A 19,118-nucleotide genomic window follows, 5' to 3' on the forward strand; every position below is an offset into this window, starting at 1 on the left:
CCTTGAGATTCCTTCCAACTTTATAATTCTATGAACATATGTGAAATTGGTGCACATCAGAAATAGGTTTACAAGCACCACCATCTCTGACCACCTGCCATGGTGCAGATGTATCACAACATCTACCGCTGAGGTTCTTTTGTGGCCTCTTTAGACATGAATGAATCTGGCCATATCATCTGGGTTTGATGATGTTAGAAAACAAGAAGAGCAACATAGCCCAGGCAACACCTTCATTAAGATTTTGGAATTTTCCCGTATCAGTTTTAATAGCCAGCTCTGTTCTACTGAAAAGGGGGCCTGGCTGCTTGATGCATGCTGACTTTGAGCTCCTATCCATGACCATTTACCTCCACAGCTTGCCACCTGAGCCTCATCTGAGATAAAATCGCACCTACTCCATCCTTACCATGTATTTGCATTTCAAGTATTTATAGTTCAGCTTTCATCAATACAGATGATCAGGGCAGGGTGCAGAACAGAAAATTTAAAAAACCCAGCCAAATAAATCTAAAAATAAACAACAATGCATCCTGAAATGCACCACCAAACAAATAAAAAACAGTTAAAACATTTATTATTAATACAACGTGCCTCTGAAGAAACATTATACCGTATCTGCTTCTCACTGCCTGAATTTCATCACATGTTTCTGTTATTTGTCCATACGAGTGAAGGCTCTATGCCATCCCTTTGTGAGGGAGGAGTTGATTCAGCAGGAAAAAATACCATATATTAGAACTCTTTGTGATGCGTAATAGTGCTCATTTTTAACTTTACCAAGCACTCTGTCAGTTTAAGTGATGGCAACGCAGTACATTTTAGATAGGGAGAAGAAATTAATTAAAGAGAGAAAAGGAATTCAACTTCCTCGGCTGGGATAGCTTCTCCCCAAATTTAATCTGGATCCCATAGGCAATCTTGTCTCCTTGCTGCTTGAATCAGTGCCAGTTCTCCATTCTGGCTGTGCCCCTCAAAAGCACTTCACTTTATGAGGTACTTTGCCAACTTGAGGACCGTAGCCTGAGGAAGCAAATTATGCTCTTTTCTTCTTGGTTTAACTGGCATTAACTCATCGTGGACATTGGCTGTTAAGCTGTTCATGCTGATGCAGCTCTACAGGCATGGCCCGGAGATAAGAAAACATCGAGAACATCTTCAAGACAGTTTGTTCCCCTATAAGGCTAGGATATTTTTCCTTCAGAAATTGGATCAGTTTTGTCTTAGCTACAGGCCAGTTACTTTATTTCAGCAACTCTGCTGAGCATGCTCCGTGAGCTTTCTGGGATTAATATGTGAGAGTGGATTTACTCATCAAAGAGAATTGTCTTTGTAGCTGCTGAATTAAATAAGGATAACACAAGAGTGTTCTGTGTGCTTCAGGATATTTTGAGCTATGATAAAGCAACATGTTGTGCTTCTACGGACAGAGGGAGAACAAATCTGGAGTACTATAGTGAGAATGTTTGGAAGGGAAGCATGGAATTAAGAGAAATGCTCTCATCATCAAGAAAGGCTAGCCGGTCAATGACGTGGATTGGCAACAGATTTGGAACAAAGGGAAGTAAGTACTGTAGTGGAGAGCCGGAGAGCTCTCTCTCTCTCTCTCTCTCTCTCTCTCTCTCTCTCTCTCTCTCTCTCTCTCTCTTTTGGAAGAGGCAGAGCTCATGCCTTCAAATATGAGGTATGCTTAGTATCAGATGGTGGGGTAGGGTGGGTGTGCTCACCTGAGCTCCAGTCTTGAAATTTATCAAACGCCAAACAATTAAAAAGTGTCTAAATCTGAGCCCCTCCTGATTAGCCCTAGGCATGGTACAATAATATAAATTTAAACCAATATTTGTTGTTGTTGGCATTGTCATGAGAGAGAATGGAGTGTGCCTCCGGGGGTGAAGTCAAACCTCTGAATTAGCAGCACTGAAGTGACCTCGCTGGAGTGCAAACTTGGGCTGTGTGTATGGAGACCCTGGGCTGCCCAGACGACAAGACCCCTCCCTCAGCCTCGTTGATGTAGTCCAATGGAAAGCAGAGCAGTATGTTTGGCACCAGCTTGGCTACAGGAGTTGCCAGAAGGAAGTGTACAAGGTGCCATCCAAGTGTCTGAGAGACTCCACTCTGGATTTGTGTAGGATTTACTCCTTCGCCTCTTCTTCTCTCAAATATATCCCGCAAGGCAGCAGAGGTTTAGGATAAGAGTTTTCCTTTTTCTAGATGAGCTACGTTCCCAGGCTGATGAGCCCCATCTGCCCCTCACTTCCCTCAACAGCATGTGCAGAAACCACATTCTTGTTGGTTGGACCTACTATTGATCTTGTCCACTCAATCTGCCAGAGTCTGTCTTCAGAGTGGTGTAGTGGTTAAGAGCGGTAGACTCGTAATCTGGTGAACTGGGTTCGCGTCTCCGCTCCTCCACATGCAGCTGCTGGGTGACCTTGGGCTAGTCACACTTCTTTGAAGTCTCTCAGCTCCACTCACCTCACAAAGTGTTTGTTGTGGGGGAGGAAGGGAAAGGAGAATGTTAGCTGCTTTGAGACTCCTTCAGGTAGTGATAAAGCGGGATATCAAATCCAAACTCCAACTCTTCTTCTTCTTCTTCTTCTTCTTCTTCTTCTTCTTCTTCTTCTTCTTCTTCAGATGCTGGAGAAGTCCCTCACTCACCAAGGGTTTGAGACCCATCAGCTACCCTCACCTGGTTTAGTTGGGCAGTCAGAGTCATTTCCTGGGGTGTAGACACTGTTGCATGTTGACAGCTTCTATGAGCCACAGGTGAGAGCTGAGTGCAGGATGGGAACTAAAGGTGGACAAACTACCCCAGAAGGAGCACAATGTGTCCCTCACCAGAGGAACTACCCCTCCCCTAACACTCCAGACACCCCAATCAACCATAATGATAAAAACTATAAACCAATCAACATGATTATAATTAGAAATATTAAAGAAATAGATAAATTCACCCCCTTCATGGATCACTGCCTTGTCGTGGCGAAGAGGCTTCACTACCCCAAGAAGCAGTGAGCCATGCTGTGCAGGGCCACCCAAGACAGACAGGTCATAGCCAAGAGTTTAGACTAAATGTGATCCACCTGGAGAAGGAACTGGCAAACCATTCCAGTATTTTGCCAAGAAAACTCCATGGACATAAAAAAAGGAGAAGCTCTGAGAAGAAAGTGAGAGTTTCCAAGGCATGCTCTGTTTCATGGGGTCACGGAGAGTCAAATATGATTAGGATGACTAAACAACAACAAGAAGATAAATTCACAGCACCAGCAACAATAATAATAATAATCAAAATCCAGCCACGTTGTCAACCCATAGATGCTTGTTGAAATAGGTAGGCCTTCAATTGATGCTGAAAGCTCATCAGCACCAGTTGCGTTTCAAGAGGGACATTCTATAATCAGGGCACCCTCACAGAATAAGCCCTTTCCTGACTTGCCACCTAACAGATGTCCCTTGGATGCAGAATAACCAGAAGGTCGTCAGCTGCTGATCTTAACACATGGGGCTGTGTACAGTCTCTGTTTGTGTATGTGCTTAAAAGGAAGCTGTGAGTTCTAAGCACTTCACAAGGGTACAATAGAGAAAAGCTGGTGTTTTGTCATCTAATCCAGGTTTTATTCACAAGGTCAAAGTAAATGGTGTCTAGTTCCTTAGCTGAACTTTGCAACTGAAGGAAAGAGGCCACAGACAGACAAAAGGCAGAACCCTCCCAGGACTCACATAATCTTACCTGCTGAAATCTCTTCCTATTATGATGCTGATCATCTTCATTCCTGTTCAGAACAGAGCAGGGCATTGGGGAATGAAGCAACATGAATGGACATCCCTCGTATAATCCTGTGAGAAATTAATTAGTCAGTGTTTGTAATTCACTCGGTGCTTCTCTGATGAAAGGTGCCAAAAAAGAGTAAAATATTATTATTATTATTAGAAATATCCCACATGGAAAATATTGTGTGTATATAGATGAGTGATTTACATTGATTTACATATAATTTGCTCCTCATTTATTTAGCTATAAAGGCTGTGTAAACTAAGATTTAAAAATCACTTTACATAATATCTGTAAACTAAAGCAAGCAAAATTATGCACCAAGAATAATTTATCCAGCAAATTTTCATTCCTTTTGTGTTCACGAGTTATCTATGAAAAGACTTTCAGCTTTATGAATTTATCCATTATTCATAGACATTTGATAACACTTTGGACAAACTCCTGGATTGGTGTGCGTGAGTTTAGCAACCATTGGCAGCTAAGAAGCTGTAGTGACCTACATCCATGGCAGATTAGCCTCATTGTGCAAACAAATTTCTGAGCTGTCTGTTGACTTCTCACTGATAAATTAATTGATGAAAGTCAAATTTTGTACCTGTTTTGCTCTTCAGTGTGTATGAAGATGAGACTCTACAAAGTACATATTCAGGATTACTTCAGACACAGTTTTCAATCTAAAATAAATTAAATTGGGGGGGGGGATTGGCCATTTGTTCCCCAATCAGGAAGGGGAAAGGACATGTCTTTGCTGAAACTGCTTTGAGGAGGGGCAAATCCTACTGTGATAAAAAAAAAGTTAGTCAGTAGAAATTCAACTGGATTTATTTATGTTATTTCATACCATTTATTTGTGACTTGATTGTAGGGGAATGGGACTCAAAGCAGTTTGGAGGGAGAGATGTAGGGTTGATAGAAAAATGCCCAGTTTTTATCCAATCTCTTTCAGTGTTTGAATCCAGCTTCTAGCTTGAACTGTTTTCTGCTACAATTTATAATGTGCTCATTATACAGCATCATTATTCCAATTGCTCACTGATGAGAGCCAATGAGTCACTCTTATGGGGTTGGGGAGCAACTTGGATTAGTTCCTGAAGTCAACAAGTCCATTAAGACTATAAAGTCACATTAAGAAGCAAACTGTATATTTGCATTTCTTTCTTTTTTTCTTTTGGCAGGGAGCTGCAATGTCATTGGGTTAGTTATAAAAACTGAACCTCCCTAAATAGCTAGTGATCTGTTTGTTCTCATAATTATTTGAGGGCCTAATTTATTTTTTAAAACTGACTTTTTTGGTGAGGTAATACATTGCATCCAGAAGAATCTCAAAATTCTGTTACGTTATTGAAAGATCATCTATTTGCTTGAATACCACGGAGCTTCAAATTCCATCCTGTACGACAAAAATCAGGGAAGAACAAAGAACGCTGGATGACCAAAAAACTTGTGGAAACCTTAACTATCTCATTTGAAATTGAAATTTGAAATGCCAAAGTCTTGAAATGGACACAACCAATTAATAACACCTCTCTCCTTCTACTCCTGAATTCTTTTTTTACTGTGTGTGGTGCAGAATACAATGTGGAGGATTGTCTAATGATCCAAGGAATCAGAAAGCTCTCCAGTGGTGTTAGAGACAGTCAGTGAGGTCCAGACAGGCTGGTGCTTAAATTCCAGAGCAAGTGGACAAAGATCCAAAGTGCCAGAGGAAGATGACATGGTCTAGGATGGACTATCAAGGGAGCATGGAAAGTGAGTTTAACCCTTTCTTTCCCTTAAAAGGGTCTTATATGAGGTCAGTAAGGCCCCTATGTGGGACGCGGGTGGCGCTGTGGGTTAAACCACAGAGCCTAGGTCTTGCCGATCAGAAGGTCGGTGGTTTGAATCCCCATGACAGGGTGAGCTCCCATTGCTCGGTCCCTGCTCCTGCCAACCTACCAGTTCGAAAGCACAAAGTGCAAGTGTATAAATAGGTACCGCTCTGGTGGGAAGGTAAATGGCGTTTCTGTGTGCTGCTCTGGTTTGCCAAAATTGGCTTAGTCATGCTGGCCACATGACCCGGAAGCTGTACGCTGGCTCCCTCGGCCAATAAAGAGAGATGAGTGCCGCAACCCCAGAGTCGGCCACGACTGGACCTAATGGTCGGGGTCCCTTTACCTTTACCTAAGGCCCCTATTGGCTTTTCAGGTCACCTGGTTCTTTTGATTGCAATCTCCCTTCTTATCACTGTCAATGTGGAGCAGCAAGGCTCACACCAGCCAGTTCCTCTACCTTTTGGAAGGGCTGTAACCGAGAGGTAGATCACATGTTTTGCATGCAAAATGTCAGGTTCAGTCCCTGACATCTCCAGGGCTGGGAGAGAATCCTGTCTGAAACCCTGGAGGTATTAGAATCCCTGGTCAGTGTCAATAATAGATGGACCAACAGTCTAACTCAGCATAAGGCAGTTTCCTGAGCTCCAATGTCCCATTATGTAAGCACTGACACATATTATGGTAAGGGTTAACCAGGGTTATAACTTATACAGATTGTTTACTCAGAAACAAAAATCAAGGTTGCAACAGGGAAAACATGCAACTCGGCTTTACTTACTGCAGACAGCAATAATAAAATCTGTTTGCCCACAAAGCTGCAATACATTTGCATACAAGGCTCCAAGCACAACAGTACTTGCTGAACAAATAAGGCTCACTGTACCTGAACCTTTCATTTCAAATAAGGGGAATGCCAATCCTCTGATATTTGGGGGAAACCAAGACTTGGACATTTCCCAGCTATTCTAAGACAAGACTTCACTGATGGAACACTGATCCTATGATTCATTTTGGGGAAGGGCTGTAGCTCAGTGGTAGAGCATCTGCTTTTCAGGCAGAAGGTCTCCGTTTCCATCCCTGGCATCTTCAGGCAGGGTTGGGAAATATTCCTGTCTGAAACTTTGGAGAGCCATTGCCTGTTCATGTAGATCAGTGTTTCCCAAACTTGGGTACCCAGCTGTCTTTGGACTACAACTCCCATCATCCCTAGCCAGCAAGACCAGTTGTCAGGGATGATGGTAATTGTAGTCCAAAAACAGCTGGAGACCCAAGTTTGGGAAACACTGATGTAGACAATGATCTGCATAAGGAAGCTTCCTACTTGCCATCCTGAAATCAACTTGTAAAAGCCCAAATGCAATATTAAATCAACACAACTGAAGCTAACTCTCTTAGACAATTCTCACTTAACTGCCCCTTTATCTCTCCCCACTTGTATAAACCATTTTCCTGTGCAATGTTTTTTCCCTCCACCTTTTTTTAATTAAACGAGAGAGATAAATGACCTTATTCTTTGTACTATTTTCCATTTAAAGGCTGTATTTATTATGTGACATAGGATACTGGTATAAATGTCTTTGTAAGCATTTGCCTGAAAGCTGAACCCTCCCATAAAATATGGAACAAGGGCCATAGTATTAATTTCAATTAAGATTTCACTGGACCTCCCAGCCATCTGGTGCTAATATCACATACAACCCCTTGCCCCCAGTAATCACCTTCACAACTCTTCCACGGGACCATACATTTGCTTTTTCTTACTGTTCCTTCCAAGTTCTGCCAAGTCTGCACAGCCTTTTCAGTTCAAACTATTTTTCACCTGTCATCATCTGATCAGAGCCTCATTTCTTAACCACAGGTCACTGACCCATAGTACATCACCCATGCTTGTATTCTATTAACTGCAAGCATAAGCATAATGTTTCACATGAATTCAGAGCAATGGCTTCACGTCTGTCAGGCCCATAAGTGGTTTGCTGGGTGGGTCAGTCATGATGCTAGCTTCTCACCAGGGGGTTGCTGTCCCTTAACAGGAGGGAGATTGGGCAGGGTGAGGAGGAAGGGAACAGACATGGTTCAAACACACCAGCAGGAATGCAAGCTTGGTTCTGCTGGTGCCTGAGCACCTCAGTGATCCCCCATCACCTTTTGCCCAGTAAGCAAAAGTGACCCTTCTGGCAAAAAGCAATTGCTGTGACTTCTCCCTCACAGTGGGAGAGCCAGTGTGGTGTAGTGGTTAAGAGTGGTAGACTCATAATCTGGTGAACTGTGTGTCTCCACTCATCCACATGCAGCTACTGGGTGACCTTGGGCTAGTCACACTTCTTTGATGTCTCTCAGCCTCACTCACCTCACAGAGTGTTTGTTGCGGGGGAGGAAGGCAAAGGAGAATGTTAGCCGCTTTGAGACTCCTTCGGGTAGTGATAAAGCGGGATATCAAATCCAAATTATTATTCTTCTTCTCCTTACCCAGAGAGCTTCTAGGCAGGCAAATATTCTTACTATCCCAGAAAGGCTTTTGATACTTTTAACAGTATGAATGGTGTAACACAAGATGCCTCATCAAAAAGACTAGTTTTGAAGGTGCACAGATGTGAGATCGCTCTCATGGTTGTGCTTGTCTTCAACAATGTCAAACAATTCAATTGGGCTGACTGCAGGTGGTTGACAATCTATCACACAAGAGATCTTGGAAAAAGCAGGATTGCCTTAGTTACAGAGCTACAGTTCCCAGAGTTCCCTGGGAAGAGGGGTTGATTGTTAACTCACCCTGGGAACTGTCACTCTGTGAAGGTAACAGGGGTCTCCTAAGAACTCTCAGCACCTTTAACAAACTACAGTTCCCATGACTGTTAAAATAGCATCAGCGATTCAAATGTAGAGCGGCACACCACCTCAGTCTCCAAGCTGTGTGACGTTTCAGGGTATCCTCACACTTGCCCAGGGTTCAGTTAACTTGGAATGAGGGACAGCGGAGACTGGTGTCTTCACAATATATGGTTCATTTACAGCTGAGTTATGATGGAGCGGCTCACAGCATCAACGCCCCAGAAGGTCTTACTTCTTCCATGGTTGTAGCCTTGAAATCAAGCATAGCTCTCACTATGGCTTCTGCCAGCTTCTAGTCCAGCTCTCACACACCCTGCCTTTTTTCTTTCTCACTACTCGCTAGGTGAGGTAGAGGGCCAACACATTTGCCTTCTGACACAGAGCAGCTTCCTTTGTCAGACGATTAACCATACTTAGGTGTTAACTATGAGCCTTTCCTGGCTAATTCAGCAATGGATTCCTCCATTAGATTCTATCCCTTGGTGGATCGAGGACCCGAAGGATTAGAAGGGGCTCAGGCATCATGCAGCTGAGCCCAACCCAAAATTCACAACTGTGCGGATGTGACCTATTTCATACTTGCTCAGCTACTGTAGTTGTGAGGAAACCACTTCTTTAAAACAAAAGTAAGGTGCTAGTCCTTGTGGAAATGGACAAAAATGAATACATGCAATTACATGCTCGGAAGGGGGCGGAATTGTTTTGTTTGCACATTTGATTATTTTAAAGCAGTCTCACAGACTCTCCAAGTGTCCCTGTTTTCCAGGGACAGTCCCAGATTTACAGAAGCCATCCCAGTGTCTGATTTGATCCTGGAATGCCCACTTTTCCTTAGGAGGTTCCTATTTTGATTGGAGAAATGTTGGAGGGTATGGAGTTATGTGACCCCCCCCACACACACCATGGAGATACTACCTTTAGAAGACATCTGAAGGCAGTCCTGTATACGGAAGTTTCTTAATGTTTAAAGTTCTATTATGATTTATATATGTTGGAAGCTGCCCAGAGTGCCTGGGGCAACCCACTCAGATGGGCAGGGAAGAAGAAGAAGATTATTTCCCTATTTTAATCAGTGAAATTTTGGAGGATATACTTTCATCAGAGTTTAGCTCTTGCTTTTGAACATAACCCTGCGTGAACTTGCAGACTTTTGCCATTCTGGCAAGAGATGCAGCAGGTGCACGGAAAGATGAGAAGCGATATCAAGTGGCTAATCAGTCCTGTGTGGAATGCTGGCAAGCGCTCAATTATTGAACACAGACATATTCTCTTTCAGATTCCATATTGTGCGGGTCCGTATTGTATATGCCTTCTATCTAAATAACACACTGAAAAGTCAAGCTGAGTGAATGAAACAGCTGTGCCCCAAAACAGTACACTGTGCATGCATAGCTCCTTCAGAACTTTTCCTTGACCTCCCACTCCTTAAGCAGTTATCAGTCCCAATGGCTGGAAAGGGTCTAACAGCTCCACGTGGCTGTTTAAAGACAGAAGGGAACTTAATGAGTCCTGTACGCCATGAAGAATTGAATGTGGAGATCAGGCCCTCTGCTGGTTGTAGGCATAAGAGCTGAGAGTTGATGTTCCAGCTGCAAGATCAGCTCTTGCTTCAAGGAAGCTAATATAAATTCTCCTTTATGTGATTTATCTACAGATTTGAGAGCCAAAGGTTCTTGCTTTGGGATGAAGGAGGAATATATTTCTCATGCATGCCAGTTCACAGCGAAGAAATTGAAACAACTGAGAGAAGAAGATATGCTCAGCTACTTAATTAATCATGTGCTCAAATCCCTGCACCTTAATAATATCTTAGTGTCCTTGTTTAAAACAACAACAACCCAAAAGCAGCCATTAAAAAGGAGTCCAGAATATTATCATGGACTCCTACTGATAATTATTCAGGCATTTTGCTAAAGGTAGTAAATAGGATTCACTCATGTGCCCTTTGAGACCTTGAGACAATTCAGTATTCATAGTAAATATATCACTGAACTTCATAAGAGAACAGTTTTTTTAAAAACAAAGCCCAGCTAGCTACTTAATAATTTACCAATACCGATAGCAAGGAGAATATCTAATAACGAGCTGAGATTGACTTTCAAATAAGATTTGGTTTTTGCAACAAAAAAAGGAAAGAAAAGAAAAATGTTTAGTTTTGTTTAGTTTTTAAAAATCCTAAGCAACCGACCATTATTACAATTAGAATCAGGTTCTTGTGACATTACTAGCTTGCTTTACGGACATTTGGGGCTGGCAGAAGCAGGAAACAAAGGCTTGTGCTGGAGGAAGTTGCAGAGCCTCGTTCATATATATTTCAGAGCATTTTTTAAAAAAAAAATATATTTCAAACAGCTCTTTCAGCAGCTCTGTGGAATCAATGCCTTCAGTGAGAATCTTTGTTTATAACCATTCCTTCACAAAAGCAGGGAAACATGGCCTTGGTAGAACAGGGGACCATTCAGCATCTCTTATAGAACCATTACGAAGCAACCTTCACAAAAAAGGGAAAGACCCCACAGAGGAGAAGAATGCAAATTAATGCTGATATTTATATGGCGCTCAAATTATTTTCCCAAGCATTGTACGAGCATCCTCCTCCCTGTCAGCACTCCACTGGTTTCTAATAAAAGAAATTAAATTAGTGATTTATCTGCTAATTCCTGCCATTATTGGACCCTACAGGGAAGGGAATAATAGATGCTTTTTTGAGTATCAGTGACACTGGATTGGGCAGGGGGCACCTCTACATCATTCTCATTCATTATGGATCTCCAAGGAAACGGTAAGGCAGACTAGATGCACCTTTGATCGGATCCAGCAGTGATGCTCTTATGTTCTTATGATGGCCAGGCACAAAACCTCCCAGGAGACAGTGAATGAGTTGCACAAGTAAGGAAAGTGTTTATTTGTAGTCAGTTCTGAATCTTCCCTGAGATACTCAGCTTTGACTCTCTCTAAAGGAGCCTTTCTCAAGCAGGTTCCCATAACCATTGCTACCACAACAGGAATGTAGAAGCCACACAATGAGAGGTCCTTCAGTCACATTCCCTTCCTGGGGAAAATGCTAAAGAGTTTGGTTATGTTTATTGAATTCATGAATTGCTTCCCACAACAAGAAGTCTCAAAGCAATTCATGAGATTAAAATACAGTAATACAAATATGCAAACCTTAAACATGGTTAGAATAACAACATCCAGTCATTGATTCTGTCCAAATGCCTGGGAAAACACAACAAAAAACATCTTTGCTTGGTGCTGCTGAAACATGGATAAATGGATAAGTGTTGGAGCCAGCATGGCCTCTCTGGCGAGATCAGTCTACAGAAGGGGAGCTACTACAGAAAAGAGCTGCTCCCTTTGCACCACCCTCAGTTGTAGGAGGCAGAGAAGGGCATTGGACGACAATTTCAGGGTCCAGGCAAGTTCATATGGAAAAAGGTGGGTCTTTAGGTATAAAGGTAAAAAGGTAAAGGACCCCTGGACAGTTAAGGCCAGTCAAAGGTGACTGTGGGGTGCGGCGTTCATCTCGCTCTCTGGCCAAGGGAGCCAGCATTTGTCCACAGACAGCTTTCTGGGTCATGTGGCCAGCATGACAAAACCGCTTCTGGTGCAACAGAACACTGTGACGGAGACCAGAGCTCACGGAAATGCTGTTTACCTTCCTGCCACAATGGTACCCTATTTATCTACTTGCACTGGCATGCTTTTGATCTGCTAGGTTGGCAAGAGCTGGGACAGAGCAACGGGAGCTCACCCCATCACGGGGATTCGAACAGCTGACCTTCTGATCGGCAAGCCCAAGAGGCTCACTTGGAATGAGACCCAGAAACAAATTGGCAGCCAGTAGAGATCTCTGAGCAGGAGTGCCTCAATCCTGTCAGCAGTCACACTGCAACTTTCTTGTTTCCTTGACCAAATGCAAGAGGAGCAACCAGTTGATCTCATCAGGTTCTCGAAGGCTCCAGGAGTCCTTCTGCCTCCCACATTGGAAGTCAGCAGCCTATGGACCAGAAAGAATTCTGATGACCATCTACTAGAGGATGCAATGCAGAGAACAAATGCACTTTCCTACCCGACTGCCCAGCCACATGGTCGGCATGATTATGTGCACTAACCTGTACTCAGCTGACTTCAGAGTTTGACGCGCTCTACTCTTCATCCAGCTTGCTTCAGAGCCCATAGCTTTCTAAAATATGAAGGAGTGATTCAGACTTCTGTTGGCAATAAGTTGTTTTTTAAAAAATGGGGATTTGGATTAAATTGCTCTCTGCTTCCTGTTTTTAATTATATGTGAGGTCTTAGGAGAAAACCAGTCTTCTCATTCCATGATGGCAACGTTTACTTACTCATTTTTGGTAAGGTGTTTTGTTAAAAGCTTTTTTGGACATCCAAATATACAATGTCTGTTTCCCATGGAAGCTGGCTATGCGAAGGGATAATTGAATGGGTGAGTTTTTGTTTCTCTCCATTCCTCTTCCAATCTACAGTTATCCACGTTTCCCCATCAGTTTACAATTTGGTAAAAGTTCTCATGAAAATTCATCAGCACAATTTGTTAAATATATACATTTTTGCAAGCAGACAATTCCCTCTAACATTTTTGCATGTTATATACACAATAATACACATTTTTTTTAGAACAGCCCCCCCCCTCTAAATGCATTATTGTACAAATTACTTGTTTGGAGAACTGCAAAATTCAGAGCAGTGTAGCTTTCAACAGAAAACTGTTTTTCAGTTTGCACGTATTGTTTCGGGAAAGTGTGAATTAGGTAGTTTCACGTTAAAATGAGAACTGAAATAAATCTCTTCCCCATCCCTTGTCTAAATAGCAGCTTCACATGGGAGAACTGGGCTGGGCTCAGGAGTGGTTACATAAATGAATACAGAGAAGTTCTAATTGACTAACCAAGAAATAGCCAGCTTCCATTCTCCCTTATTGGCCTATTCAGCAACTGAAAATGTGCTGCCCATCTGTCATGTTAGAGGTGGGATGGCAGGTGGGCCTGAAGAGGTACAACCTGCATTACTCCTAAATGCCCAGTGCACAACATAAAGAGGCTGAGGGGCTCTGAGGAGGAAGAGACGACGAGAAATGGAAGGAAAAGGCTCACAAAGAGTGACATAAACACTTCAGAACGACGGGGTTTGAACAGCCTAAGTTGTCGCAAGGTGGAATGGGCCAAGGGCTATTCTAAGAAAAGCCATCTGAAGGGCATGCTGATCTGTCGGAAAAATGAAGTTTTCTCTGCATTTACAACAATAGTGGGATAATTTTTATCACTGCTTGTAACGACTGTAGCTACACTCACTGAGATAATAAGGGTAATCAAATCTCATGCTTCAGGGCATAAACTGATCGCCTGAGGGGATCAGGAGGAAACTTATTCCCTCTTTCCACCTACAGCATTGCATATTAACATTACAGTGCGGGGGGCATGTACCTCCCTCTGAAGCATCAGTGAATGCTGAAAATAGGCGCCTTGTTGAAATAGCCTAGGGAAATAATCGTAAACCAGTGACAAACATGCAAATCCTGCAGTCCTGGAAGGGACCTAAGATTCTAAATATTAAAAACACAAAAGCTCTGTATTAGTACAGTTTCCAAGAGGCATGTATCTGAAGGAGAATGGGAAAGCTGTTTCCTATTAACATTCCACTAGAAATTTGAATTTTCACTTTTAGAAACATCAGCATTATGTGATCCGAGTGGCCAGAGGATTGAACTATAAGCCAGGAGAACTGGGTTCAAGTTCTATATGCTGAGTGATCATGAGGACTAGTGTGATGCTGCCGAATGGAGCGTAGAGTTTGCTCTTTTCCTCAGGAACTGAAATGTTGGTGTTTGGATTTTCTGGTGGTTGAGGACTGAGGTTCTCACTATGAATGTGAACTCATGCTACCTGGTGCTATAGATAGCAGCAGCAGGAGCAGCGGCGGCGGCAATAAAATGACTGTTTCTTCACAGAAGTTTATTGTGAACTCAGTGTCTGGATTTGCTGTTCCCAACTTGTTGTTTTAATAGGTTTTCCACGAAGGTGGTAAATTCAGATTAAATGGAGAAAAAACACAGCACTGACCACAGTGTGTGAAGTGTGGCACCACCATTGCTCCACCCTCTTGGCTGTGGCAGCGCTGCCACTCACAAAGGTTGTGATGGGGTTATGGTGGTGTCAGGGGTGTGGGAAGCACTGGGTTGGTGACAGCAGCATTAGAATCTAAAAAATGACACCCCCTTCAATTATTTTCAAATGCCATTTTCTTCCTCATGAATTGATGGAGAATGGTTGCATGGAAATGTGGGGGAACATTTGGCACAGTGATGGAATTTGTCCTGGCATGCTTGATTTTTTTGAAAAATGTGGGCGAGGGGACTGGATTAGGGTTGTGGCATGGAAGGGGGGGGCATCAACATTTTCCGCCCACCACAGTCCAGATTGAGGCCTCTCCCTCAACTGTCACCAGGGAGCAACCATCAGTTTGCCATCAGTTTGCTTCAGCAGGAAAGATGGGAAGTAGGGCTCTTTCCATCAGCTTTGCTGAAACACCAGCTCCATCAGGTACCGCCTACTCTTGAAATGGGCCAGCAGGTCATTATAAGAACAAATGTTTAGGAATTGGTGCCTGGGTTTGCCCCGTCCCCATTCCGTCCCCATTCCGCCCCCATTCTGCCCCCATCCCCTTTCCCTTGTGTGTCATTTTTTTGTTAAGTCTGTGGGAAGGGAGTGTCTTGTTTTAATTGACTGCGTGTAAATCACTATGGGAGCCTTTTCAGAGGAATAGTGGGGCACATATGCTCTACATAAACACTAAAGTAAATAAATTGGAATTGATAGGCCTCATGCCAGCTATTTGAAATGGCAGTAAAGCACCCACTGACACCAGTGGAAGCTTTCCTGCCATTGCTAACAGCAGACACAGGAGGGTGGATACGGACTGAAACTTTAGCTGAGACGAAAGGTTCAACCCTGCCTCATCTCACACCAGGGTCCTGATCTGACTGACTAGTCTCTCAACCACCCCCAACATTGGCCATGGATGGGACATGGAGAAAAGCATCCTCAGTAGGGAGTGGGCAGGCTGGTGTGACAGCACAGAGGCCCTTGGAAAGCCTGAGGTGTAACAAAGTCATTGCATTGACTTCACCATATGCAATGGAACTTCCCCTCCTTTCCTCTGTCTGCTTTTCCTCTAAACTACCCTGTTCCTCAGGGCTGGGGCATTCCCCAGTCAGATATATTCACCTGCACAGTGACTTCACTGGATGCAATGGAGCTTATTATCAAATTCACACAGACACTGGTTCTATATTATTGCAATCTAGTACAGTGGTACCTCAGGTTACAGACGCTTCAGGTTACAGACGCTTCAGGTTACAGATTTCGCTAACCCAGAAATAGTACCTTGGGTTAAGAACTTTGCTTCAGGATGAGAACAGAAATCGTGTGGTGGCAGCGGGAGGCCCCATTAGCTAAAGTGGTACCTCAGGTTAAGAGCAGTTTCAGGTTAAGAACTGGCCTCCAGAATAAATTCAGTTCTTAACCCGAGGTACCACTGTATTTGTACTGACCAGTGTAGCCCCAAATAGTCTCCTAGATTTGAGGCATTCAGCCCACTCTGTAAAGAGATTTTTTTAAAAAAAGAAATCCTGTTGCAAAGGTGAAGTTGATATTCCTGACTTATTGATGCACGGTTGCTTAACTTCTCCCTAGGCAAGGAGGAGTATATTAAGGCAAATGGTATGTAGGAGATCAGTGCCAATGTGTCAGACATCTATTAGCAATTTCATATTGCAGCCAGATTTTTAAAAAGACAGCTGGTATCTGTGTTTATGCTCATACTTAGCTGCAAATATGCTAACAACTCTGGGAAGAGAAGTTGAGGGCAAAAAAAAAAAGGCAGTTACTTTCAAGGGTCTTGAGTGAAGGCAGGTGGTTCAATATTCATCCTTCTTTTCATTTGCTGGCAGCAATTCAGGAAGTCAAATAGTTCTGGACAGTTGTTCTCCTGGATGCTTCTTAACGAGAGACAGCTCTGTAAAATCTATTCTATCTGAACATTTGCATTTTCTGATATTTCGGGGGGGGGGGGAGAGCAGCCAACATTCCTCTAAAATTCCTCACTGGTGGGTGGGGCATAATATCTTCTTTTACTAGCTCGAGCAGCTGCTGAACCAAATCTGTGTTTGGCTTCTTCGGCACGGAGCAGCTGAAGAAACTAAGAGGAGTAAGAAAGACGTTCAAGGCAGATCTCATCTCTTATACTGTCGGTGAGATGGGGGAAGTTGGAAAGAGATCTCTGCAGAGCGTAATGGGAAGTCACAAAGCGAAATGTATATTTAACCAATCTGGAAACCTTTGCTGCAGGCGCAAACAGTTCAGTTAGAAGACGAACACATTCACTTGCACTGGACAGACACGCTGGCTAGACCAAGAGCCGTAGGGGCTTGCCTTATTCCAAGTCAAACTATTGGTTCACTTAGCTCAGAATATCTGATAGCAACTCTTCAGGGTTTCCCACCCCTATCTGAGATTGGACCTGGGACTTTCAATATGCAAATCAGATTCTCTTCTACTGAGCTGTGGCCCTTTCTAATTTTCGGACAGAGGAGACTGAATACTGACCAAATCTGCCTCTTGATTGTCGCACACATTAGAATAATTATTTAGCTCAGGTGTAAAATAAAATAAAATGGGAAGCCCTTTTTTAAAGGCTTCAAAAAGATAAAGAATCTTTGTGGTTTATTTTTTTTTAATTATTTTTTACTAAGCATCTCATGGGAAAAAACACTTTAACCTGCTGTTTGCAAAACATAGGTACAAAGAAAATTAGTCCAATTACAGACAACAGCAGCTGTGGTTCAATGTCAAATGTATGGGGGTAAGGGTTATTTTTCTCCTTTATGCAATTTTTAAAATTAGATGTCTTTTGCTAGGGCATCAAATTTCTCCCATTCTCGAATCATAAGGAATGGCAGCCCAAGTGTGCATGGATTAAATGCAAACATTCCAGTATCAGAAGAAAACATATTCTAATTCCTTAATTGGATACAGCATGTCAGTGTTACTTGTTTTAAGCTGCAAATCTGATGCAGGTTTACTTGCGAGTAAGCCCCATTGGACAACATGCAACTTATAGAGAATACTCATTGCAAAGTATTGGAAGACACAAGATTTCCCCACTTTGGAAGAATGGCAGATGAAGCTGATGGACTATATGGAACTGGCAGAAATGACTGGCAGAATCCGAGACCAGGGAGAAGAGGCGGTGGAAGAAGACTGGAAGAAATTTAAAGACTATCTGCAGAAATACTGTAAAATTAATGAATGTTAAAATGATGTTGGACTGAAAATAAGTGGCTTTGGTATTAAGGCTAATAAGAATATGTAAATATAGATAGTTATATGGATGAAAATTTATAGTTATAATAGGTTAAGAATATAGAGTAAAGATAAATGAAAGAGGGTAAGGATTTGCTGAAAGGATTTAATAAACAGGAATACAAAAAGGGGAGGAGGTCAAGGAAATAAGCAAATGAGCCTAAAGATATTGAAAAATGGATTATTATTATTTTTCTTTTTTTCTTCTTTTTCTACTTTTTTAAATGTCTGTCTTTTTTGTATTTTTTATTATACTGTTTTTCCTTTCTGTAAAATCTCAATAAACATTTTATAAAAAATAAATAAATCTATAGGATTGTGCTACATGTAATTTTTTTTAGCAATCACTTGGGATTTATATTTTTAAAAATAATGCATGAATAAAGTGAGTCGCTCGTACAGCATTGCACGGGAAGATGAGAAAATCTTTCTGAGTGCATTCATTAAACACATCATCCAGTGCTTACAAGATGCTGGGCTTCCACCCACAGCCTGTGTTAATTCCCTGCCTGTCTGTCCAGCAGATGCTTCATGCTGGGAACTATGAACTGTGCAAAAGAAGAACAGCAACCCATAAAGGGGATTATGTGATGGAAACACGCAAGCCCACATGGTATGCTGTCCACTCTTTTTCCAGATATTTCTGGTTTTGAACTAAAATAAGAGTGGGGAACCTGTTGCCTTCTAGATCTTGTTGGACTCCTGCTCCCATCAAGCCTAGCCAGTGTGGTCAGGGATGATGGGAGTTCATAGAGTTGGAAGGGACACTAAGGGTCATCTAGTCCAACCCCTGCAATGCAGGAATCACAGCTAAAGAATCCCCAAAAGATTGCCATCCAACCTCTGTTTAAAAAAAATCAGCAGTGAAGGAGAGTCCACCACTATCAAACAGCTCTTACTATCAGAAAGTTCTTCCTGATGCTTAGGTGGAATCTCCTTCCTTGAAACTGGAATCCATTGGTTCAGTAGAATATGAGTTTGCTCCATCTTCCATGTGACAGCCCTTAAGATATTTAAAGATGGTTTGTAATTCAGCAACAACTGGAGAGCCACAAGTTCCCAATTTCAGAACCAAAGCATTATATAACTACAGGGTTGAAGATTATTCATAAGTATTTCCAGTCTGCATCTGTAATGGAATTAACTTTAAACTGTTTGTATTGTTTGATCACTTGTTTTCTATCCTGGGCTCTTTTGGAAAGACAGTGCATAGATTCAATGCTATAGTAGAACTTCTGGTTGCGAATGGGATCCATTCCGGAGGCCCGTTCACAACATGAAAAGAGCGCAACCCGCAGCGGCACGTCTGTGCATGCACGGGTT

The sequence above is a fragment of the Podarcis bocagei genome (genome assembly GCF_964188305.1).
Source record: "Podarcis bocagei genome assembly, chromosome: 5".
Lineage (NCBI taxonomy): Eukaryota > Metazoa > Chordata > Lepidosauria > Squamata > Lacertidae > Podarcis > Podarcis bocagei.